General features: G+C 35.3%; 1 protein-coding gene and 1 non-coding gene across 12 annotated transcripts in view; both read left to right on the top strand.

The window, feature by feature from the left end:
* The window catches only part of CNTN5 (contactin 5), a 538457-nt gene that overhangs the window by 267026 nt on the left and 245280 nt on the right, over nucleotides 1–26151 (top strand). The gene's annotated exons all lie outside the window — the stretch shown is intronic.
* On the top strand, nucleotides 20329–20433 carry LOC116652801 (U6 spliceosomal RNA). The gene has a single exon (XR_004306021.1). It is a non-coding gene; the product is annotated as a U6 spliceosomal RNA (small nuclear RNA).

Genomic DNA, 26151 nt, shown 5'->3' with positions numbered 1-26151 from the left:
AACTGGGATAGCCAATATACCAGTTACTGCATACTAAAGTGTTATAGAACTGTCTAGGTGCATCAGGCCTGCATCTTGGTATTCTTTGATGCCTTAGTTTCTAATGCTATTACTTTACAGTTATTGAGAATAATTAGAGAAAGTATGGAATGTTAGTGGATGTGTAGTTTCCAATTTCTGTTTCAGCTTTTTTCCTCAAGTTTAGCTTTTGTGACTGTTTTTGTTTGTTTGTTTGTTTGTTTGTTTTCCATTCCTTTTCATATCATCCCTCTGTGTGTGAATGATCAAAGTGAGAAACTTAACAGTGTGACAAAGGCAGCCTAAGCAAATCATTTTAATGTATTCTACTTACAAGAGTTAAGCCCATCAACCAAATTTTAGGTATTCACTGAAGAACTTTGGGGACATATAGAAGAGGTATAATCTAGAAAAATAATTTGGGATAATATCATGTCAGACATTAATCCAGAGGTCAAGTAATCCTAATCCTCCTGAAGATCCTTGTATATCTTCAAAATCCATCTGGACATGCTCCTGGGAGGTCTGCTTGAACAGGGCAGGGCATCTGGAGAAGATGAATTTGAGGGTACTTTTTCAACTTTAGGCATTCATTGAATTTGACAATCAGTATTGGTGCAGGATAAGGCAGTCAAGGGGTACCCAAAATCAATGTAGATGCCAGCAATTTTACCAAGCAGCAGCAATCATATGGAAAGTTGTTTTCTTTTTTTCATAACAGAAGTATGCATGCAGTAGATCTATTACAGTTTACTTTTCTTTGTGCCTTATGACATTTTTAGTAGGTGCTAATTTATGTTCTGAGCCTTTCTCTGCTCTTAGAGAATTCAGCAGATGTTGAACATTAAATTCAGTAGTATAGAGACATTGCTTCTGTCAGGTAAAGTGAAAAAACATTTTTTTCTTTTAGTTTGTTGATTTTAACCAATGTTTTACATAAGCTGTAACATCATTATTTTTTTTACTATTTATTTCTCCTCAATCCTCTCTCCCATCATCCTTTTTCCATACTTTTTCTTAATTTCATCTTATTATTCACCATAACGTGCTTCCTCACAGTGCTGTACTTGCCACTACTCTAGTCTACCTATTTCATTTGTTAACTTCAGTGATTGTAAAACACTGAGGTTAAATTAGAATATTTAAAATCTTAGTAACTTTAGTAAGAGGCTACGAGCTTCTCAGTGCTTAGCTTGAGAAAGCAAAACAAACAAATAAAAAAATACATCACACCAAAAAAAGAAAAAAGAAAAAAGGAAAAAAAAAAAAAAAAAGCTTGTATATATTTAGAATTACTGTTATGTGAAGTGCATTACCTGAAGTTTGCAACTGTTACTGTGAAACTAATAACTCTAGAGATTTGTTGGCACTAAATACAACAGAAATATCATCAACAGCATGTTCCTTACATTCTGAGTGAAACCCAGAGGAACTCTGTCTGCTCTTTTTCCTCATTTACATTTATTGTCTACTTGTTCAGCACAGTTCAGAAAGAAAAAATAAAATCAATTTACAGAGAAATCTACATTGTTCTTGGACTTAACCTGAAGAGACTGTAAAGATGCATACTAATGCTTTGGGCTTTTTTTACCAAAGAGAACAGGAGGGAAAATAAGCTTATCCATAAGATAAAAATATAAAATACTGAATACAAATGTTTTCCATTTATGCATTTTTCTTCTTCCAATTTTATAAGGAAAAAAAAAAAAAAAGAAAGAAAAAAAAGTGCATCATCTCCTTCATCAGTAATTTTAGATTTGTGTGTGTGTGAGTGTGCATGTATTTGCATGCTTATGATTCAGTCTAGTTTTTGGGGATATTTTATGTGTGTTTCCAAGGTTTTTCTAAGGTTCACATGATGAATATGTTTCAAATTATCCTGATTTAATCTTCTGCTCTGTAACTTGCAAGGTAATGTGTGAGTTTAGGATGAGAACAATGGTGTTAATGGCTGCAGAGCAGTGCTAGCATATACTCTGGGACTTCTGTGCTTCTCACACTGCCTTGCTGACAAAGAGCTGGGGTTTAAAAGGGAGCTGTGAAGGAACAGGCTACCACTGCACAGGAACTCATTAAACATTGGTTGGCTTGTTTTATTCTTTTTATTTTTATTTTTTTCTCTCTTATTATCATTTTTTTTGCACTTTTTAAAAAATTTTTTTTAAATTTTATTATTATTATTTTATTTTAATTTATTCTCTCTCCCATCCCACTGTGGAGTAGTGAATTAACAGCTGTGTGGTGTCAATCTGCCTGTGGGTTAAACCACTACACATATACATGGGCATAAGAACTGTCTCCTTTTTAATGGACTCACTGCTTCAGCAAAACTGCTTTCACAACATAAATGGTGTCACAAAGTTAACATGAGCAGTTTACATTTACTTGGCTGCTCTAGTGTGACTGATTTATATCTTTTTGTAATAACATGATTACACATCAAACAGAGATGAATGTATCAATATTTAGACATTCTTATACAGTGTCAGAGCATCTTGACATAGCAATCTCTTGCTGTAGAATATATAAAAATAGCTTGGCTTTAGAGTTATACATTATTTCAAGTTTAAGTACAGTTTGTACAGTTTGCATTTTAAATTCAGACATTGTCTATTTCTTGGTAAAAAAGAAAGAAAGAGAGAAAGAAAGAGATAAAGAAAGAAAGAAAGAAAGAAAGAAAGAAAGAAAGAAAGAAAGAAAGAAAGAAAGAAAGAAAGAAAGAAAGAAAGAAAGAAAGAAAGAAAGAAAGAAAGAAAGAAAGAAAGAAAGAAAGAAAGAAAGAAAGAAAGAAAGAAAATGTTTAAAAGCTTTCTCTAACAGTGCTTACACAAAAAGACTATAGTGAGATGATGGACTAGAATACTCTCAATAGTCTATAAAAGTTCTGCTAAAACGAATGCACTAGATAGTGTAAATCATTTTTTTTTTTTTCCTCAGGGACCTAGATAAATAAATAATAAGTTTGCTTTGAGTGCTGTAAAGTGTTCCTTTTTATTATTATTTTATTTATTTATTTTTAAAGTAAGCTAAAAAGTACATAAAGCACTATAATAGCCTTTATATCATAACTGCAGTGATTCAAAGCAAATATTCAAAAGATTCACATATTTTAACACAATAGCAGAGGATTTTGTGATGTTTTTTCATACAGACCCTGGCATTTTCTAGCTTTGTTGCTGCCAGAATTTCCAGGATATGAGATGACATAATTGTTTACATCTCATTGTAGACCTACTTGACACAATCACAGTGTACACAGAAGCTTGTGTTACAAATGCTGGTCAATTGTAGCTGACAACAAACAAAAAAGTCTTTGTCAGTTCCTTGCATAATTTCTTATTCAAATACAGGACAAAATTCATGCCTCTTCTAACCATATTTACTCTTCCATATTTCATCATCTCCAAAACACAATTTTTGCAGAAACAAGTTTTCCACACTGGAGGATTGTGATGGATTGTTTATAACACACATACATGTATACATAGTGCTGTGTGTACCTGGAAAACCTCAAGTACAAAGGAGAGCTGTTTTAAATGCACCTTCCATATCTGCTGTATATTTTTCCGTGATTTCAATATTTGAACACAGACACTGTTAGGCCAGTCAGAAATACTAAATGTTCCAAATTTTTATAATTATTTTGCCATAAGATATTGAGTAATATTACAGCTTTTGGGATTTTGTTGTTGTTGTTGTTAGTTTGTTGTTTGTTGTTGTTGTTGTTTGTTGTTTGTTTGTTTGTTTAGTTTTTTTATCTATGTATCTATGGTTCTGTGACTCTAGGTTGCTTAGTCCCATATCAATTGAAGCCTGGAATACATATAAAAAAGGGAAATACCACTGCCTCCCTGGGAAACACCCTTATGGTATTTTTTGTCTTTGTACTTAATACAAATTTTCTTATATTTTAACGTATGTCTATTGACTTTCTTCCCATCACTGTCTGAATCTCACAAACTCTGATTTTGTTTCCTCTGATCAGCTAGTTGTGGATTACAATAACATATCCCTTTCAGCTTTTCCTGTAAAGGCTCCTGGCTGTCTCAGCTGGAGACTTCTCATAGGAGAAATGCTCTGAGTTCCTAATCATCCTTGTGGCACTTTCTGGACATGCTCTGGTATGTCTGCGTCTCTCCTGTACAGGGCAGACTGACACTCCAAGCACTCCAGCTGTGCCTCACATGAGCTGAGCAGAAGGGAAGGATCACTGCCTACTGATAATGACTTGCTTGATGCAGATCAGAAGGCTGCTGGTTCTGCTCCTTGCCTCAGGACCAGGTTAACCTGGTCATCCACCAGAATTAATTGCAAAAGGAATTACCTGTATTTCTCTGTAATGTTGCTTTCCATCTGGTCTGACCCATCCTGTTCTGATCCGTGTCATTATTTCCAGCTACACTGTATGACATAAAAAAAAATTTAGAAACTTCTTTGTGTTGAAGACAGATGTATCATTCTGAATGTTTTGGACCTACACAGGAAAAAAATAATCTCCTAGTTTATTTTCTTCAAGTGTTGCGCATAGCAGATCATATTATTGCTTTCTCATCAATCTATTTTTATAGGTATCATCACTTTTCTGTTGCCTCAAACATTTTTCCTGTTTTGATGCTTTGGTTACCATTTCAAAATGTTTCTGTTAAATGTTTCTGCCAAGACTCTCAATTCAAATTTGCAAAAGGGGCATTGTTACATTATTAATTTCTCTGACATAGCACCTTGTTATTCAGTTACAATAGTAATGTGTGTTCATCAGACTTCACACTGAATTCATGATAAGATTAGCCAGCAGATTTAAAGGGTGTTCAACTACATTTTGATTTTGTATGCCTCTTATCTAGGATCCTTTCAGACCTAGTTTTTCATAGGGCCAAGCATACTGTAGCTACCTCTAAAGAATTATGATAGCATACAAATATACTTCTATTATATTATATTATATTGTATTATATTAATTATATTATATTATATTATATTATATTATATTATATTATATTATATTATATTATATTATATACTTTCTACTTCCTTAATAAACCAAGGTCTATTGAATATAATAGCTTTTCCCAACTTGTGACCAATGCACATGCATGTCTTAGTCAAGGAATCTCTAGCTTTAGTCTACTGTTAAATTAGTACTTGTTCACAGAATAAGATTGCCATGCATTTCATTATAAAGTGGACTTTTAGTAGCTGTGTAAAGCCAAAGTATTAGTAGTGCTGCAAAAGTAGCAGATATATGTGTGTGTGCTTTTCAACCTTTCCGTATCCTGGGTTAGTCTAAATACGTTGTGCTTTCTTGAGGTATAAGGTTTGTGCATTGTCTGTTGATTAGTGGCTTAATTCATAACTTACATTAAGCTGGTTTTAGGTGCACAAAATTTGAATGTGAGTGCAGTGATCAAAGGGAAAAAAAAAAAGAAAAAAAACAGAAGAAAGAAAAAAAAAAGAAAAAATAGGTAAAGGTTGTTGGTTAGGAACGATACAATAATGAAATTATTTCAAGGTACCAATTTGACAGAAACTAACCCAGTCGAGCTCGTTATATTGTTCTTTTTATTTGCATTTTAGAATACCCCAATATTCCATTTTCAGAACAGGACAATTGACATACTGCAGTTCCTTTCACATCTATCCAATGCCTGTTGTAAGTTAAGCACAATAGTCAACTAGGTACAATACAACTGCTTGCTCTTTTTCTCTTTTCAGCCCCAGTGCAACAGAGAAAGAAGAAAGGAAGAGCAAAAAAATAAAAAATTTAAAAACAGAAAGAAAATTGTGGTTGAAGATAAAAAGTGATCAATAAGTGAATGACAAGAGAAAGACAGCAAAACAAAATAAGTTATGCAAAGGCAATCACTCACTACTTCCCATGGTAGACAGATGCCTAGCCAATTCCCAAGCAAAAAGTATCCAACCTCTCTAACCATCCCTCTAACCATTTTTGATGCTGAAACATTATATGGTCTGGAATATTTCTTTGGTTAGTTTGAGTAAACTACCTGATCGTATCCCTTTCCAACCTTTAGTGCACCCTGCAGTCTATAAACTGGGGAGGGCATACTACAGGCAGAGAGAGCCTTTACATCATGCAAACACTGCTCAACAGTAGCTGAACCATTACTACATTATCAGTGTTGTTTTGCTTTTAAATACAAACAAACAAAAACAAGAAAACAAAAAATCCCAGCACCATATGAGCTGCTATGAAGAAAATTAACTCTATTCTAACTAAAGTCACTGCATTCTCCATCCTTTATTCCTTCATTCTCTATTAGCTACATTATGCTCAGTAGCATATCCACACTACACTTCATACCTATGCTATATAATGCATATTGATTAACCACTACCCCACTTCCTGACCTTTGACATATATGTACATATTACTCCCTTCCCCTTAGTGTCACTTCTGTCAAACATCTGTGACATCTCTGTAAGATGTCCATGACTTGAGTTCCATCTGTTATAACAGTTGCTTAGAATAAGAAGAGGTGTGTGCTGTTGAATTACTGGATTTCGAAGCCATTTCAGGTTTGGCCACTGTTGTGCTTGTCTGGATCCTACATTTATTTAGGTGATTCTTGCTCTAATGTTTCCTTAAATGTACAATTCAAATCAGAGATTAGCCCTTACCTGGGGACTGGCTGGGCATTGGTCAGCAGAAAGTGAGCAATTGCATTATTTGCTCTGCAAATATATATACATATAATTGTTATTACTGTTATTTCTCTTTTCCTTTTCTCTCTTAGTGAATAATTTTTATCTCAGTCTTCAAGTTCTACCTTTTTTTTTTTTTTTCTTTTTCTTTTTTTTCCCCTGGTTCCCTCTTCCATCTCACTGGGATGATACAAATATAAAGAATTATCATCATATTCACGTCACAGAGAACATACAGAGCAAACAAGGACAAAAACATCTTAGTTGCGAAGAGTATCCCTAATACTAAAAATGAATAGATATGAAATAGCATGAGAAGTGTATTCTTATGATGATTTACTTGTCTGCGTTTTGATATTTTGCTGTAAAATAGTGTACCAGACCTTTTTTGCACAAGACTTCCTTTATATACAAGGAATGAAAGTAATTCAACTGTGGATGGCTGATTTCAGAACAGGTTGCCCAGACATGCAGAGTCCCTTTCCTTTGAGTTATTCAAAAGTTTCAGGTAACTCTGCTGTAGTTTGGACCACACAATCTCCAGAAGTCCCTTTTAACCTCAAAATCTGTATTTCTATAATCTGATCCCCATAACTTGCCTGCCAAGTGGCTTATGCTAAGATTGCATCCCAGTGCTCTCATGTCCCAGTGCCCATTGCTTCCAGTATAGCTTTTAACAGTCTAGTATATGGTTTAAGCTTACAGGAGGCTGTTGCATTATAAGGAATTTGGTATAGAAAATCAATCCCAGGTTTCTTGACCCAGGTACTTAAATGGTTATTTTGGAAATGAGTCCCACTCCCTAACTCAGTTATTTCTGGCATGCTATTTCATGCCAGAACCTACTTATCAAGGGCTAAGATGCTATTTTGGGTAATGGTGTATACTGGGAATGTTTCCAGCTATGTAATTGTTACTTCCATTATAGTCAATACATGACACTTGTCTTGGCAGTATGATATAAATAACCTGTTAGACCCCAATTCTAATGTAGCACCTGTTGTCCAGACTGGGGAGAGTAATAAGCAGAGCTCATGGTATACAGTATTTGTTACTTCACTGTTGCAGTTGTGAGAAACGCCCTAAGTCAGAAATTTCGGGTGAGGCAAGGATCTTAGTGATAGCAGCAAAGTTTCTTCATTATTGCAATAACGGTAACACACTCCCTGTTGGCAAGGGAGAAATTTTGTGCCATCCCATTACATACCCTAAACCCAATACAGGTAATGCTCTCCTGGCTCTCATTGGTTGAGCGTCTCAGGCTCACAATCTCCCCAACGCTGTTGCTTTGATTATTTTTCTGTACAGTGGTATGCCTTTTCTTAAGGCACGTTCACTTTGTTCTGTACTAGGTTCTCCATTCTCCCTGCACACCTGCCTTATCTTGTTCCTATACTCTGTCTTACCCATGTCAAAATGCCCCACTAGTGGAAGAAAAACAGTCTACCCTGTCAGTGCTCACGGAACAAGTGGAAGAAAAATGACTCACCTTACTGCTTACTGTTTCATGTTCAGTAAAGGCCTACACTACATACAGAAAACATTGGTCCCATGACAAAGGCCTACTCTACACACCAGAAGCACTTACTTCACTGCAGAGCCACAATCTACCTCCCACACAGTTGTTGGGTAGAAGATATTATTTGAACAAGTTTAAGAGCAGAGTGGGTCTTGGATCATTAAAAACAAAGGCAGTTTTGGTGAAAATATTCATAGTGGAAATCCTCATTTAGGATTGTAAATTGCTCTTGTTCAGGAGGTTACTGTAGTCTAATGAAATAACAATATTTCTGCATGAGTCTGCTGTCTTTAAAATTTAACCAAATGAAGAGAAAATGTCAAGCATTAGTTGGAAAGTTACTTACAAAATTGTTAATTATGATGGCTAGTATTGTATTTTATTGACTTCTCTGGTCATTTTAAGAGGTTATTACCATGTATAAGTTCTGTTAATGTACTTCCTTTTTTAGGTTATTACAATTTCTATTTTTATATTTTATAAATATTATTTCAATTTCTGACTTGGACCACTGACATAGAAAAGTCCTCATGATAAAGTGAATAAATTAGATCATAATGTAAAGTTCCTTCCTCTGGGGCTTGCTTAATATTTCATGTTCGGTGCTACCGTGTTGGACTTGGCACTTTAGTTGTTTCTTGTGTTACTGTACATTTCCTTATCTACAGGAGTACCCTTGAGGTCTTGTAATTTGCAGACAGTAGGGAATTTCTATCAAGCTTTTGATGGCCTCTTAATTATTTACCATGTCAAAGATTTTCTAATGTTTTTATTGCCCCCTCGTGGGCCATTTGCTAAAAGCTTATTTTGCTTTTTTAGCTTTATTTTGACTTGTTTGAGTACACAGCAAAAGAATTGCAAATAGGTTTTTTCAGGTCATCAGAGATCCTATTAAATTCTGCTGCCCTCATTTTTCATATTCTTAAAACATCTATTTTTGGCTTTGCTAATAACAGCAAACATCTTGACATTTTAATTCTATAGTTGACTTTTTCAAAAGACTATAGAAAAAGATGAGGTGCGTGAAACTATTATTATTTGATAGGGTTTTTGTAGCATTTATAAAGATGTATGTCTCTGTGAAGGCTAGGTCACAACTGGACAAAAATTACTGTTGTGTTGCATTTGACTGATGGATGAGTTTATGCTTTTAGACTGGTTTATCAAATTGGACTTGTACCACAGATAAGAACGACTTTTTTTTTAGTCTAACTGCACATATCTGGGGAAAAAAAAAAAACAAAACAGGTGTGAAAATTCTTTAATCTCACGTTGTCTGTAGGTGTCCAATCCAACTTCTTGATGAAATGGAACAGTGAGTTGTCATTGCAGTTTTATAACTGATGATCACTTTCATAATTTCCCTTCTTTCCCCTAAAAAATGTAGTGTAAATTCTTTCACTCTTGGCAATACAAAAAATTTTTTATCAGGGAACAAGTTAGGTTGCCTTAGATTAGTAGTTCTACCACCTAGACTGTTGTCTCTACCTTGAGAAACTGTATTTACTACATTTCTAACATAAATATGTCAAGTGGATTTAGTAAGGTGGGTTGAATCTTCATGATCTGACTTTAAGAATTAAACAAGATTGATTGCAGAAGGTCTGCAGTCTGCATGAATAATTGAATTTGACACAAGCAGAAATAATCTGTATGCATATATGTAATTAGTGTTTTCGTTGTTTTCTGTTCCCTTCAAAATTAAGCATTTGAATATCAACTGGAGACTTGAATATAAGGCTAGTTTATTTCATAGCATTTTTCCAGATTGCTTCCTCCAAGAAATAAAAGTGATTGTTAGATTGTTACTTGTTCAGTCATATTTTTCCAGTATGCCTGTCTTTCAGTGTAGCTGTATACATACACAAATTGACTTGGGTGAAGAGCATTCTATAAAATATTTATCATAAATTACCTGTATGCAAGTAGCTCTTTGTTATAAAAAGGGATTAATTTCATACCTTACTTCTCTTTGCAGATTCTGGATTTGCTTTGATACTGTCTTGATATCAATATACATTTGCATTTATACAGAGCATTTCATAACAGAGCGTACTAAATATGCTTAAAAACTAGGCATGCATATAAGAAAAGTAATGAGAATTAATTTAATCCACTGCTGAAATGTAGCATATTTTTTAAATAGAAAGTATCCTAATAGTATTAAGAAGTATTTCTAATAGTCCTCAACATTTATAAAATTGAATTGTGGAAAGTGTAAAATTCTACTTACTAGCCTAGTTTTAATTTAGTTAACAAGCTGGTTTACCACTGCTGGTTTCACGGTTTGAGAATCAGTTTTCTGAGAAAAACTTTTAAAATAGTATGAATTCTGGCTATTCAGTTTTTTCTTGTTCTTTAGGCTGTAATTTGTTTACACATAAAATGTTAATGACCTCCTGTCATATGGCAGTTTAATGTCCTTTAGCTCACATATGAAGACGAGCAACAGTATAGCATGGAGTAATACTATCTGAAACTCCTTTGGAAGAATTTAGGCAGAAAATGAAAACACAGGGCGTTTTGCATTGTTTATTTCAGGAAACAAATTATAATGTTATGGGAAGTGCTGGAAATTTTCTTCTCAGACTCAGACCTGCCTGTGATATAGACAGAGAGGGATCATATTTAATCAAATTTATTGGTAATATAGATATCTACCTGATATAAAATACTTGAAAGCAACTTTATACATTTATCTTTGTCTCTTTAAAAAGTAAAAACCATCTTTAATTTCATCTTTTCCATGAATGGCATACAAACCAGCAAAAAAATCCCTCTGAAACTATCATAATCACTCCAGAGGCATGATTTTCTTATATATTTATACAATCAGTATTTTAATTCTCATCTATGTCTTCTTTACTGTGGCTTGTCACTTAAAAAACTCGAGGAGACATACAACACAGAAACCTTAGAACTATGTGTTTTTCACTGTTGTCCTCAGTGTTTTTGTTTTTTGTCTGTTTGTTTGTTTGTTCCACATTAATTCAACTGTTATAATTGTTATAATTGATATAATTGTCTTATTATAATTGTTTTCTCTCCAAATTTGTCTTTCCTTACTTTTCAGCTGTACAATCCACATTTCTCTTGCATTCATTTCTAAAGATATTATTTGAAAGATATCATTTTGGAAAACATTTGGTAGATTATGAAAATGGAAAGGGTGGAAAAAATAAAGACAAATGGTCAAATAAGAGAAATGGGAAGCATTAAATGCAGCTATCATACCTGAACTGTAAGCTGTAACATGGGTGAGAGAAACCAAGAGGAATAGGATGGTACAGATGGGCCTTATGGGCATGGTACATTACTCAAAGAAACTGCTGAAAAGAGACTGTGGCTACCACAGTCACGTGAATAACACAGATAAGTGTTTTCTAGATAGTTTCTGTGATTCGGGGGCTCTGGCTTCTCTCAGTCCTGACAGTTTCTGGGAAGGATATGTGCATACAAGGCCCTTTGGCCCTGCCACATTTTATATCAGTTTCTGAAACTGAGAATAAAAACAAGATCCGAGGCCTTGTGAGGGCATAAAGTTTGGGTAAGCAAGTAGAGAATAAGACACTAACTGTAAGGAACAGATAGAAATCATTTTTCCTCACTTGGGATTTTGAATTGTTAGCAACAAATATTCCCAATGGAGATGTTGTTTAGAGGTTGTTTGTAATTAGTGAGAAATTTTTTCACAGCTTTGTCTGCTCCAATTTACTCATTTTGATGGAAGAATCAATAGTGCTAGCCAAAATAATTAGTAAATCAGTAGTAACTAATGTAGCATAATGTGCATGTCTTCCTTGTTAAATCTGGCATTTAGGAATGGACTTGGCAGAGTGGCAGCCCATATGTGGAGGCTGGTGATTTTGCAGACTGACAGCTTTTAAAATTTTGACCATTGTTCCGTTTCATATGAATTTGGTGTAGTTGTGAAAACAGATGAGGAGAAAAGCTTTATAAATGAAAATGTCCCTAATAAGTATCTCACTATAAAATGAGGGAATAAGTGCATAACTTCTGTGAATTCCAGTTTTGCGGTTTTCTCAAGCTGTTATTGAGGAGCTGAATGTTTCACTTAGCTACAGTCACTTATATTGAAGCTTTAAAAACACAAAAGCAACTGATAAAAATATTATAACGAAAACTTGTAGCCTTGTTCAGCTTTTTTACTTTAATGAGATTATTTGTTTTACAATATAATATGAAAAAGGAGAAGTACCCTTAAGAAAGGATGAAGAACTCAAATTAAAAATAACTTTTCTCGTTCTACTTTTTCTTCTTTTAGAGGATGAATGTATGTCATTGAGATACCGAAAAATGGAGAACATGGAGAATACAAGTACAAATATACATATTTCATTAATCATCCCACAATAAAATAGAAGGAGGGGTAGACCTATAAAGATCTTGCTATATCAATCTTGTAACATATATGAACTTTTCTGGATTCAGTATGACTCAGCATTTTTTATTCACACTGTGACCAATGCTTTGTTCCAAAGCCACCTAATTGATAAATATGAATTTCATTTTCTAGTGGCCAATTTAATATGAATTAATGGCTTAACTCCAGCTTTTACTACATTTCCAGAAGTATTAAGGTTTTAATTTTTGTTATAAAGCTGTATTAAAGAATATGCAATTATGAGTCATTAACTGGTTTTACTTTAAGAGTTCTCCTGATGGTATGAGAGAGCAGACAGAAAAGAAAGAGAAAACAAGAAAAACAAAGGTATGCTTACAACTTTTGGTCTGTTCTCTCTTAAAGAAGAGAACACCGCAATTAAAATTTGGTTTTAGATGACATATTTTCATGATGCATCATGCTATGTAAGCTCATGTTAAGAGTCAGTGTGGAGGTTATAGTTCCAGAGTACTTATTTAAAAAAAAAAAACAATCCCAGAAAGAGCAGTCTACCTTGGGACTGGTCTGTGAAAGTCTTGAAAATCAAAGGAGAATGTCTGATGGGTAACCTCCCTGTTATATGTATCTGTAGTAATTATGTGGGATTCAAATGCTGTACGAAAGCCTCCTAGCATGTTACGTATTAGCTAAATTTCATCCTAGAATTGATAATAGTTACATGATGTGATCCTGCTGAGGAACAGATTTTGGAAATAAAATAAATGATAGAGTAAAATTTTTGCATACATCTAAATGCACATTGAAGTAATGAGGAGCACTTAATTCTGTCTAGTCCAATGGTAGAGTTAGTCTATCATATGTTTGTAAGTGTAGAGCTAATACATTCATTTTTATTCCCAGTTTCCATAAATTCTATAATCATTGGGGATATATACATCAATTCTGCTTTCCACAACAGTCTATATTCTCTAAGCTAGATGGAATGAATGAAGGAAAAAGTTGTTCTTGGGAGCAGAGAAAATTCTCAGTTCCTTCTATTTATCAACGCTCTTTAGATTTGCAATTATTCTGAAGAAAAATTACTGTCTAGGTTATTGACTAGACTGGCATATGTGTAAAAGTTAGGAAGGAAAATAAGTCATCCAATGTGCCAGTCAGAAACTATTTAAGCTGAAATAATGAAGAGGATGAAAGACTTTTAATTTTAATTAAAGCTAAGGGGACAGAAGGCAAAATTCACATTAGTATTCTGAATAATCTTGAACATTCATTGTTTTCTGATAGTCTGAGACAGCAGACTGTTTGAATCAGCCGCTCTTAGAAAATTATATTATGATATATTGGTTTCCTCACTTTCCTAGTTCTGTTTGGAATACAACGATCTTAGTAAGTTGTAGAACAAAAACATCTGAAGTACTTCATGGGGAAAGAAAAAAAGAAAAAAAGAACAAGAGTAGATACAGCAATAATTTATATTTCACATTTGTGTGTTAATGGGGAATACGAAGTTGCTCTTGACTACTGAAATGTGATGTTATTTTGTTGGTATTTGAAACAAGTCCTCAAGTACTATACATTCTTGAACCTTTGAGTAGAAAGCATCCTTTACCACAGCAATCTATAGCTACTCTGAAAACTTTACATTGAGATTTTCCTTGAAATCCAAGATAATAAAATTAGCTAAAATATCATGAACAAAGATTTAATAGTGTTAGACATTTCTGTTATATAGAAGTCATCTGATGTAGTAAAGAGTTAAAAATGATAGAATTAAAAATTTCAGAGCAAGTCCAAGTGGCTATCACATTTAATTTATTTTTAACAAGTACCTTTTACAATATTGATTTTTGATCTGAGCAATGCTTGGCCTGGAACTAGAATTTCTTGTAGCTAAAAGCATTTGCTTGCTTTGTTTTGTTTATTCCAGTGTTAGAAGCACATATTTTTATGCAATTAAAACTTGGAACTGTTTTGTTGTGGTTTTTTTTTGTTTGTTGGTTGTTTTTTTTTTTTTTTTTTCCCTGTTTGTTTTTTTAACAGAGAAAGAAGTGTAAAGGACATCGGGGTTTATTTCATAATGGTTTCATAGAATCATAGAATCACAAGGTTGGAAAGGACCCTCAAGATGATCTAGTCCAACCATCCTCCTATTTCTGTTGCTACCTCAAGCCAATAAACAATATCTTGTAGCCCCTCATCCAGATGCCTCTTGAACACTGCCAGGGATGGCAATTCCACCACCTCCCTGGGCAGCCATTCCACTGCCTGACCACTCTCTGAGAGAAAAAGTTTTCCTTATGTCTAATCTAAATCTCCTCCATTCAAGTTGCAGCCATTTCCTTGGGCCCCGTTTGTTGCCTGAGAGAAGAGGCCAAGCCCCTCCTCATCACAGCCCCCCTTCAGGAAGTTGAATGCAATGAGGTCTGCCCTGAGACTCCTCCAAACTAAACAATCCCAGCTCCCTGAGTCAGTCTTCATAAGACCTGAACTCGAGTTTTGTTGTCCTTCTCTGGATATGTTCCAGGGCCACAATGCCTTTTTTGTAATGAGGAGAGCCAAAATTGAACGTAGTACTCAAGGTGTGGCCTCACCAGTGCCGAGTACAGTTTGAAAATGACCTTTGAAATCCCAGGTCAGTCATTGCTAATATTTCTGAATTCTTATATATTTCTGAATTCTTATATATTCTTTATGCATACCATTTGTACTGGATGCTTTCTGTGTGCTTAAGTTTTTCCAGAAGATCTGCTATTCAGCAATCCATAATGTGGAATAGATCAACTGTATTTCGTTAACATCAAAGCCATATCAAGATTTCTCAGAGAGAAGTTCACTTGCCTATGAAGCTTGAGCAGGGAGATTTCGGGACATGCTTACCAGATAAACACAATGACAGCCAGACATGAATTAGGAACACTGAAGTTATGGTAATGAAAGCTCTTACCAGGTAGGCTAAACTTGAACTTTTTCCCGGTTTCCTCCATCCCCAGAGTGACCAGCATGGACTAAACAAGGAAGTTTTGTTGTTTTTTGTTGTTTGCTTGTTTGTTTTTAATCTTCCTTAGTATAATTGAATATTCCATGGAAGCTGGAGCAACTTTAGTAGCTGAGAGAGCTTCATCCTGCATATATTTGACACACAGTCAGCCCTTTCAGTGTTAATAGATAGGCCATCTTGTGCCTTCAAAGTACAAAACTGAGTTGAATCTTTCCTAATGAGAAAGAGAGAGGAGTCTATTTCTTGCTCATGTTCTCATTTCACAAAGGAGAACTGATTTATCACTGCTCTGCAGAAGATGGTTAATGACTTCATCCCATACCAGAGACAGGTGATTGTATCCAGATGCACCAGCAAATCTTTTACATTGAAAATAAGGGCTTGTCTCATTGTCTGGAATGTCTTATTTTTTTTATGTTAAAGGGTTTTGCTGTTTGTCATTTAGCTTTGATTGCTCTTTTGATTTTAGACATGTTTCTCCACTATTCAAAAAGAACTGAGGGCATCAGCTTAAAATCTAGTTTTCTTGCAGTTTGTATAGAAATTTCTGGAATTTTTTTTACTATTACTTAATTTAAATAAATGATTCTATCTATATTTTATTATTCTTCTGTGTTTGACAACACAAAATCTCTCTTCCAAAGAGAGTAAGTCTTCTCTCTTTTAGCAGGTGGAGTTACTGGGAGATTTAATGACAATTTCAATTCATAAAACGTTGCAAGAACTGTTCACTCTTTTTTTTTTTTTTTTTTTTTTTTTTTTAAGAAAAACATAGATCAGGGTGAAAATTAAAATGCACAAGACAGGGAAATGAAAAATAGTAATTGAAACTGTTAAAGCACTAACATTGTTCATACAAGGTGAATTTAATATGTTTGATTTCAAGATTCATAAAATTTGGCGAATAATTTATCCATAAGTATTTATTCTTGAGTATCTCCATCTTACATTCAATTGTAATTTGTTTTGATCAGAATATAAAACCTTTATCAGGAGGTGCTGTGGATAAACTGGAAGATGTTTATCTTATTGACTAGCAGTTGTGATTCTCCTCTAAAGACTGCATACTTTTGTTCAAAATCCTTCTGTGAACAGAAAGAATCAGAGAACTGTAACAAGTTCTGCCTTCTTTACATAACCTTCACAAATCAATGGCTGTATCTCTCTGTTTAATCTTGCAGAAATATCTCTCTCTATATACATATGACCTTCACCAGAATATGTTTTTCAACATATATTTCAACATATTGCCCTGAAACATTTCAGTTTGATGTTTTCAGTCAAGGGCTGCAATGAAAGCCTAACCAACTAAAGTCAAAATCTGTATGGAGCTAATTTAGAGCCTGTTATAGCTACAGACTTTTGATTATATTAAGAATTTTGGGGAATAAATGTATAAAAGTATCTGCTTTAATTCTCAACACTGACTATACTGATAATGAAAGTGAATACTGATAATATTTACAGGCTTAGACAGAAAACAGTATTCAGCTACATGTTCAAAGACCAAGCTTCAAAACATTTGTCAGTGTTCATAAGTGATTCAAATATCACCTGCTGCTGACATTTAACATCAGATTAAGAGAAACAAAGAGAGAGAAAGAAAACAAAAACAAAAACAAAAACAAACAAACAAACAAACAAAAACATAGTATAACTTGCTCATGTTTTATACTTACTGTCTTATTGCTTTGGATAAAAATTTTATATAAATGTTGCACTAAAAACACCTTTTTTGGGAAAGAAACACAAAAAAAAAAGGAGGGGGGGGGGAAGAAACAAATAAAACTAGGAAAGACAGAAATAACTTTAAGTTGAAAGTGCTAAAAGATTAACTGGAATAGTCAAGAATTGATGATAATCTTGAAGCAAATGGGGGAAGAATGCATACTATGCTGCTTCCCATTTAGGTTATCCTTATAAAGAACTACTTAGTTCAGCCTGGGCATGCTTATCAATATGCTACTCTTCAGGATGCCAGTAACTTATCATCTCTCAGCAAAAATGTGCAAACATCTATGTTGCCAGTTTTTGACTGAAACATTTACAAACACGAGTTAGCACAATGTTATAACTTAAGTTGTTTCTCTGTGGATCCCTTTTCAGATGGAATTTAATACTTTCCAGGTGTAGAGAACAAGGAAAAGACATTTATAGAGAAGATAGATGAGAACATTTCAAATTGCTCCCCTCTCATTTTCTCTTGCTAGGATGAGATGCATGAATGAATATTTAGTAGAAAAAGTAAGCAAAATGTTAGGAACATACTTCTTTGCATAGATCCTAAATCTTATAGAATCATAGAATCACCAAGGTTGGAAAAGACCTAAAAGATCATCACCTATTACTGATAGCTCCCCCATGTCCCTCTACACAACATCCAGTCATTCCTTGAATACCCCTGGGGTCGGTGACTCCACCACCTCCCTGGGCAGTCCATTCCAGTGCCTCACCACCCTTTCTGAGAAGTAATACTTCCTAATGTCCAGCTTGAATATCCCCTGCTGTATCTTGAAACCATTCCCTCTGGTCCTTTCGCTAATGACACGTGAGAAGAGGCCGACCCCCAGCTCACTACAACCTCCCTTCAGGAAGTTATAGAGAGCAATAAGGTCTCCCCTAAGCCTCCTCCAGGCTGAACATTCCCAGCTCCTTCAGCCTCTCCTCATATGACCTCTGCTCCAGACCCCTCACCAACTTTGTTGCCCTCCTTTGAACACTTTCCATAGCCTTGATGTCTTTCTTGCAGTGAGGTGCCCAAAACTGGACACAGTACTCAAGGTGGGGCCTCACCAGTGCTGAGTACATAGGAACAATCACCTCCCTGTTCCTGCTAGTAACACTGTTTTTGATGCAAGCCAGGATGCCATTGGCCTTCTTGGCCGCCTGGGCACACTGTCGGCTCATGTTCAGCTGAGCATCAATCAATGCCCCCAGGTCCATTTCCTCTACAGTCTTCCAGCCACTCCGCCCCAAACCTATAGTGTCGCCCAGGGTTGTTGTAGCTGAAGTGCAGGACGCGGCATTTGGTCTTGTTGAACCTCATCCCATTGGCTTCAGCCCAGCTCTCCAGCCTGTCCAGATCCCTCTGTAGGACCTTGCTATCCCCAGGCAGATTCATGCTCCCAGCCAATTTGGTGTCATCTGCAAACTTACTGAGGGTGCACTCGATGCCTTCATCCAGGTCATCAATAAAGATATTGAAGAGGACAGGCCCCAGCACCGACCTCTGGGGAACATCGCTCATGACCAGTCGCCATCTGGATTTAACTCCATTCACCACCACTCTCTGAGCCCAACCCTCCAGCCAGCTCCTTACCCAGCCAAGAGTGTACCAGTCCAAGCCACAGGCTGCCAGCTTTTCTAGGAGAATACTGTGGGAGACAGTGTCAAATGCTGTGCTGAAGTCTAGGTAGACCACATCAGCAGCCTTTCCTTCATCCACTAGATGGGTCACTAGATCATAGAAGTAGATCAGGTTGGTCAAACAGGACCTGCCCTTCATGAACCCATGCTGGTTAGGTCTAATCCCCTGGTCATCCCGCACGTGATGCATGATCTCCCTCAAGACAATTCGTTCCATAACCTTCCCTGGCACCAAGGTCAGGCTAACAGGCCTATTGTTCTTTGAATCCTCCTTACAATCTTTCTTGTAAATGGGAGTCACTTTGGCAAGTCTCCAGTCTTCTGGGACCTCACCAGTCAACAAGGAGTGCTGATGGAAAGTGGCTTGGCTATCACCTCCACCAGTTCCCTCAGCATCCTCGGGTGGATCTCATCTGGCCCCATGAACTTGTGGCGGTCCAGTTGGAGTAATAAGTCTCTAACCATTTCTTCCAGAATCACAGGGGAGTTAGTCTGCTTCCCAATCAAGACTACCAGGTCAGAGAGAGGAGTACCCTGAGGATAACTGGTCTGTCTTTTAAAGACAGACGTAAAGAAGGCATTCAGAACCTCCGCCTTTTCCTTATCCTCAGTGGTCACATTCCCAGCCTCATCAAGCAAAGAGTGGATATTCTCCTTTGTCCTCATCTTACTGTTAATGTATTTATAGAAGAATTTCTTGTTCCTTTTCACCACAGTGGTCAGGTTAAATTCAAGCTGGGCTTTTGCTTTCCTGATCTTCCCTCTACACCTCTTAACAGTTTCTTTGTATTCATTCTGAGTTGCCTGTCCCTCATTCCACAGGCGGTAGATTCTCTTTTTCTCCCGGAGCCTCAAGCTCCTTATTCATCCACACCGGTCTTCTTCCCTGCCGGCTCAAGAGTCACATGCAAGCATCATATAGGTGGTACTGCACTCATCCTTCTCTTTATGAACTTTCCGAGTGTTGGAAATTTAATTAAAAATTCAAGATGTGCCTCTTCATCATGTTTTGGACTACTGAAAGAGAGTGAGAGAAACTTCTTGCTACTGGGGCATATTTTATCAGGATTCTTCTTGTCCACAACAAAATTCCCTAAAGTAATATGACCCAAAGCATAGTCTGTATCTCTCCACCAGGCTCATTAGGATGCCCAATTTTTTGATGAGCAATAGGCTAGTTTGAAAGAAACAGCAGGTATAGGGAGACCAAATCTGAGGTTGTTACTAAAAGTATACTGCAGGTTACCTTTCATATAGGCTACTGTTCCATACTTCTCATTTACAGAGACAACACTGATACCACTAGAAATGGATCCCCTAGGCATAGATAACATTAATATTTGTTTTCCTAGGCCTAACAATGTTGGTATTATTTCCAAATAGAAACTTCCTATACCATTGTTCTCACTTTGGCAACACATGCACTAAAATTGGAATGATACAGAGAAAATTAGCATGGCCCCTATGCAAGGATCACACAGATATTTGTGTTTATATATTTTTTCAAGCTCAAAGTGGCTAGATTTAGATTAGGTATAAGGAAAAAATATTTTACAATAAGTCTGGTGTTGCACTGGAACAGGTTGTGCAGTAATGTGGTTGATGCCCTCACCCTGGAGACATTCAAGAGGAGGCTGGATCAGACCCTGGGCAACAATCTAGCTGTGGGTGATGCCATTCGTTGTAGAGGAGTTGGACTAGATGTCCTTCAGACATCCCTTCAAACTTTAAGGTTTCTGTGATTCTATAGGATGAAATTTCATGAGCTTGCTGACTGATAACTGCCTCAGAAAAGAAGAATTAAATACAGACAGCCTTTTCATATTGACTTGCTAACTTTAAACTTTAAATTAGGTCACAGAACAATTATTATCTTTTTAATCACCTGGCAGAGGGGCTGTGAACAAAAGGTGAGAGGATTATTCATTGTAATGAAGAAGAAGAAAGTAAGTAGTAAATCAAATTAATGAACACCATATATGAATATTTATTAATGTAAGAAATGTAAACAGAAGCATCTTACATTGTGATTAAGAATACAGTTGACATAACAGAAATTTGATAATGTCACATGACTGGAACATTAACAGAAATAGTAGTCATTTCATTGGAATTTATTTATTTATTTATTTATTTATTTATTTGTGAGCAATTAGTGTAATTCCCCAGTGCACAGATCATAATGACTGAGATTCAGAAAGAAACAGCAGAATGCAAATCTGCAGCTAAAGAACATGGGGAACAGGCAGAAACTGATATGCAGGATGTTCCATACAAACACGAAACAAAGCTTACTTGCTGTGAAGAGTTATGGAGTACTAGAACAGGCTGTCCAGAAAGACTGTGGAGTCTCCTCCAGGCCCCTCTGGAACATTCCTGTGTGATTTATTATAGGAAACCTTCTTTAGCACAGGATTGGACTTGATGATCTCTAGAAGTCCCGTCAAACCTCTGCAATTCTCTGATTCTGTGAAATGACATCGAGTTTTGAAAAGAAAAAAAAAAAAAAAAAAAGTGTTATTTAAGATACATTCTCAGAAGTGTGCTAATATCTCTATTGATGCCACACAGGAAGTTCAGATTCTGAAATAAAACTAAATGAGGCTGATGTCTCATGTTTTTTTGAAATAATGAACAAAGTTTTCATTGGCTATTCAAAGAAAGAGTACATTTTCAAATGGCCAGCTGTGAGATCAAGGTAGGGCTGATGCCATCAGCCAAGAAAACCTACAGCCAAATATTTTATTTAAATTACATGTATTTTTAAAAGAATGCTTATAGCTTATATGGACTACAGTTGTTCAAGGATTTGGGAAAGGTAATCCTAAATAAAGCAGAAGTTTTAGACAGAACTTATTTCCCATCTATTCAATATGAGCAGTTATCTGAAAATAAGGTGATAATTTGTCACCATTAGAAAATAAACAAAATTGAGCAAATTGTAAACAGTTCCAAGTTGTGGAAGGACAGGAAAAGACCAAGTGACCCAAAACCCAAATCTGATCTTGACAAATTTTTGAAGATAATTATTGTTCGTATAATACAAGAGATTACTTGAATGGCAGTTTTAGCTGCAGTACAGCCTGCAAAATGTAACTAATTATCTCCCACAGCTCTAAGAAACTCATTTCCCAAGGGAAATGTGGCAATAAAACTTTGTCCTTCTAGCACTTCATATTTGTAAGTCTGAAAAAGATTTATAAACTTCGCTAATTAAGCTAGACAAACCTCAAGAGAATAAGTAACAGTTTACTCATTTTTATGTATGCTGCACGCCCAAGTAATGGGACTTGCCAAAGGTCACACAAAGTCAGAGGCAGAGTTTGAAAGAGATCAAGACATCCTTTCCAAAAGGCCAATGACATAAAGGTGCCCATCAAACAATGCTCTTCTGCCATAGTTTAGATTGCTGCATGTCTATGTTAGTTAAAATGTCACTGGACAGAGTCTTGTGATAGTTTCTATCTTCTTGTTTGCTCTGCTTTATATATTAACGCAGAAAGAATAACTTTCTATATGTTAGCTGTAATAAATTGGCTGTTTTTAGGATAACTAAAATAAATTCCGCATTTTTTCATTATTTTTCAGTATTTGTAGCATTGTGAAAAAATACACTGTATAGTAATTTTACGGACAAAATAAAGGTAGACTCTGTAAAGGGCAAATCACAAACATCAAGTACTTGCTATCGTATGGCAGGCTCTTTAAAATAACAGACTTGCATGATACTATAGAAAAAACACGTCCCATGCCCAGTTCACTACTTCAGACATCTGTCTGTGTATCACTGGTTAACTTCACTATATTACTGATTGCTTCAAGTATTAGTCCATTGCAAACTGACAAGTCCTCTAACAGAAGAAATCAATTTGCTTGTCTATATGAATTTGGTTGTCAATGGCTCAACGTCTGGATGAAGTTAAGTGATGAGTCGAGTCAATGCTGGGATTGATACTTTTTATTATCTTCATCAGTGACACTGACAGTGGGTTGTACATGCCCTCAGTAAATTTGCAGATGACACCAAGATGTGTGGTATGGTTGCGATGCCCAAGGAATGGAATGCCATCCAGAGAGACCTAGACAGGCTTGAAGAGTGGGCCCAGGTGAGTCTCATGAGATTCAACAAATCCAAGTGCAAGGTCTTGCACCTGGGTCAAAGCAACCACTACCAGGACTATCTGAGGGATGTAAGGAGGAAGTCAAAAGTGACCTGGGAATAATGGTGAATGGGAAGTTGAGCATAAGCCAGGAATGTGCCCTTGCAGCCTGGAAGGCCAACCATATCCTGCGCTGCATCAAAAGCAGCATGACCAGGTGGTTGAGGGAGATGATAGGACAAGGGGAAATACCTTGAAATACTGTTCAGTTGCCTATCTTTTGCTAAAAAGAGATGCAATGTTTTCTTTATTGTACAAAGCTAGTTATCTATTTCACATGAATAAACATAAAACTTGAGAGCACACAAGTCTAACACCTCAAAAGACTAGAGGATGAGATGACTATGGCTTTTCTGTAATACCTAACATAATCTTCTCAGCTATAAAATAAATAGATAGATAGATAGATAGATAGATAGATGATAGATAGATAGATAGATAGATAGATAGATAGATAGATAGATAAAAATTTAGAAAATCTGACACTCGGGTTGGGTTGCATTACTCAAACCACAGTTGGGTGTGAAATTAAAACTTCTGTGTACACAACATTGAAACTTAAGCAAATAATCTTAATTGATCAAACTTATCATCCACCTCACTTCATTATACATATTACATATATATATGTATTTATTTATATTCCAAATCACAAAATATAGTCACTTGGAAAGCACTGGTAGAGTGCTTTGTCAAAGTTGTGACAACTGCTGCATTGCTGGAATTTGCAGCAAGTGGACGTTCAGAAAATAAATAAGTAACTATATGATAAAATCCGCACTGCGCTTTTTTTCAGTTAGCATTTTTAAATATAAGCCAAATTCTTCAGCTTTTCTTGATATTAAATTAACATTAAATCATGAAACCATCTCACTTGCAGTCAAGAGTTACTCATACAAAGGATTATAGAAACAAGATCCTATCTTAGATATTGGCCTTTTAACTTGACATTCTGAAAAGAGCTTATTTGGTGGTAGGAAAGCAATTTCCTAGTCTCAGTCTCTGGTTCCTCTTTATTTGTAAATGCACTTTCATACAAACAAAAGCAAACAAATATTGTCTAAAATGGCTGTAAAATAATTAATCTTACAGAAAAAGGATGAAAATATGAAGCAATATCAACATTTAGTTTGCTGTAAGTAGTTCTGACATTTCCAAATCTGAAATGTAAACCAAAAGGAAAAGAATCCAAATACTCAGTCCTGTCTATTGATATTATGCCATTTCTCTCCCATAGCAAAACTGTCCTGGCATCTTTATATTATAAACATTTCAGATTGTTTATAAACCTTTGCATGGGTTAATATATATACATACATACATATATATATATATATAAAAAACTAAATATTTGTAAAATATTAAAAGAGAAGGACTAAATTACTGTCTTATATGCATCTGTTTCCTAATTTCTAGAGCGAACTGTTTTTATAACAATATATTTTGCCTACCGTTCTAAGGCCTTGATTTGCCTTCTAAATTGCAGGTGCATGTTACTAATCTTCTAACATCAGCTCCTTCTTTGCATTTGTTAGTGATTTGCATGTCCTCTAGATGATAGAACAGACACACCTGCATGCTAGAGGGCTGAATTATATCATTACTTAGGCTTCTGTCAGGCTATTTTGTACCCTAGCTCAGAATTTGATGGTAAGCACTTTGTTCTTTGCTTGTTTCTTCACTTCTGCCTGAGTTATTTTTCTCCCTTCAGCAAAACAACTTCCCTGAAAGGAAGCAGTTATGTGTGACTTCCTGGGTTACTATTAAACAGGGCAGCAGTCAGAAGTGTCATTAAAGAAATTACTTTTCATGCAATAATAGATGCTTATTCGGGAAATGGACTTGGGGTCTTAAGTTCATTAACAAATTCTGATATTCTTGTGTTCATTCTTATACGCCCATCAGTGACTTCACTTTAGTTCTGTTAGTAATCTTCCTAGATCTACAGTATTTCTCTGACTCACCAAAGTTGCATATCAACCTACAGATTAGCACTATAAACATGACAACAGAGTAAATTCTAAATCTGGAATGTACTATGTAACATACTGAGAGCATATAATTCTAGACTGATGATTTAACTTGAATGTAACTGTTACTTAAGCAGTTAAAAAGTACTACTAAGCAGAGCAAAACATCTACACAATGCATATATAATACAGAAGAGCATTAATATGGCTAGAATGTCTGCAATTCAAGGAGTTCTTGTTGAAAAGAAAGATTGCAATTTATTTAAAGAGAGGAATTTCTTGCAAAGGACAAATTCAAAAGCAATAAATCTTTAAGTTGCTAGTTCATCCAGAATATTATTTTTAAGATGTAAACATGAATCATGATTTACTGCTATAACTTATGCATAAAACATAGTGAGCTGAATTGAAAAATTATCCCACTATTTTTTCGAATGGAATTAAGTTAAAAAAAAAAAAAAAAAAAAAAAAAGAATTAAATATTTCGATTATCTTTTTTTAGTTACCAGGTAGAGGTTGATTAGATAGTATAATTGCTGAGGTGTATTTTTCACGTATACAATGAGTATATACGTAATATAAACAGAGAAAGCTAACTACTTTAAATCAAGACATAGGCCTTCAAGAGCAAACTATAAAATACTCACCTTAAAGTATTTTAATATCTGTTTGGAAATTACTGTTTGTTATTAAAAATAAAAAATAAAAAAAGTAATTAAAAAAATGAAAATAAAAATAAAAATGAAAATAAAAATAAAAATAAAAATAAAAATAAAAATAAAAATAAAAATAAAAATAAAAATAAAAATAAAAATAAAAATAAAAATAAAGCACAGGTCTGTGCTGTCTCACTCCTGGTTTGGAAAACCTATGACAATGTCACTGACATCCCTGTATGGTGATATAGAAAGAGAAAGACAGACCAATGAAATGCAGTGGCATATCTAACAAAATGTAACACTAAAGATATACGTCTCATTTACTTGGTTCACATACAAGAATTTTCAGCTGCCAACATGCCGTGTTCAGTTTGAAATGGAAGTGAAAGAAAACTTAAAATGTCTGACCTGAGGACTGCTGTACACTGTGAA

This window comes from Coturnix japonica, chromosome 1 (genome assembly GCF_054131305.1).
Source record: "Coturnix japonica strain WE chromosome 1, WE-NBRP24, whole genome shotgun sequence".
Lineage (NCBI taxonomy): Eukaryota > Metazoa > Chordata > Aves > Galliformes > Phasianidae > Coturnix > Coturnix japonica.
This window is presented reverse-complemented; position numbering and strand designations above follow the sequence as displayed.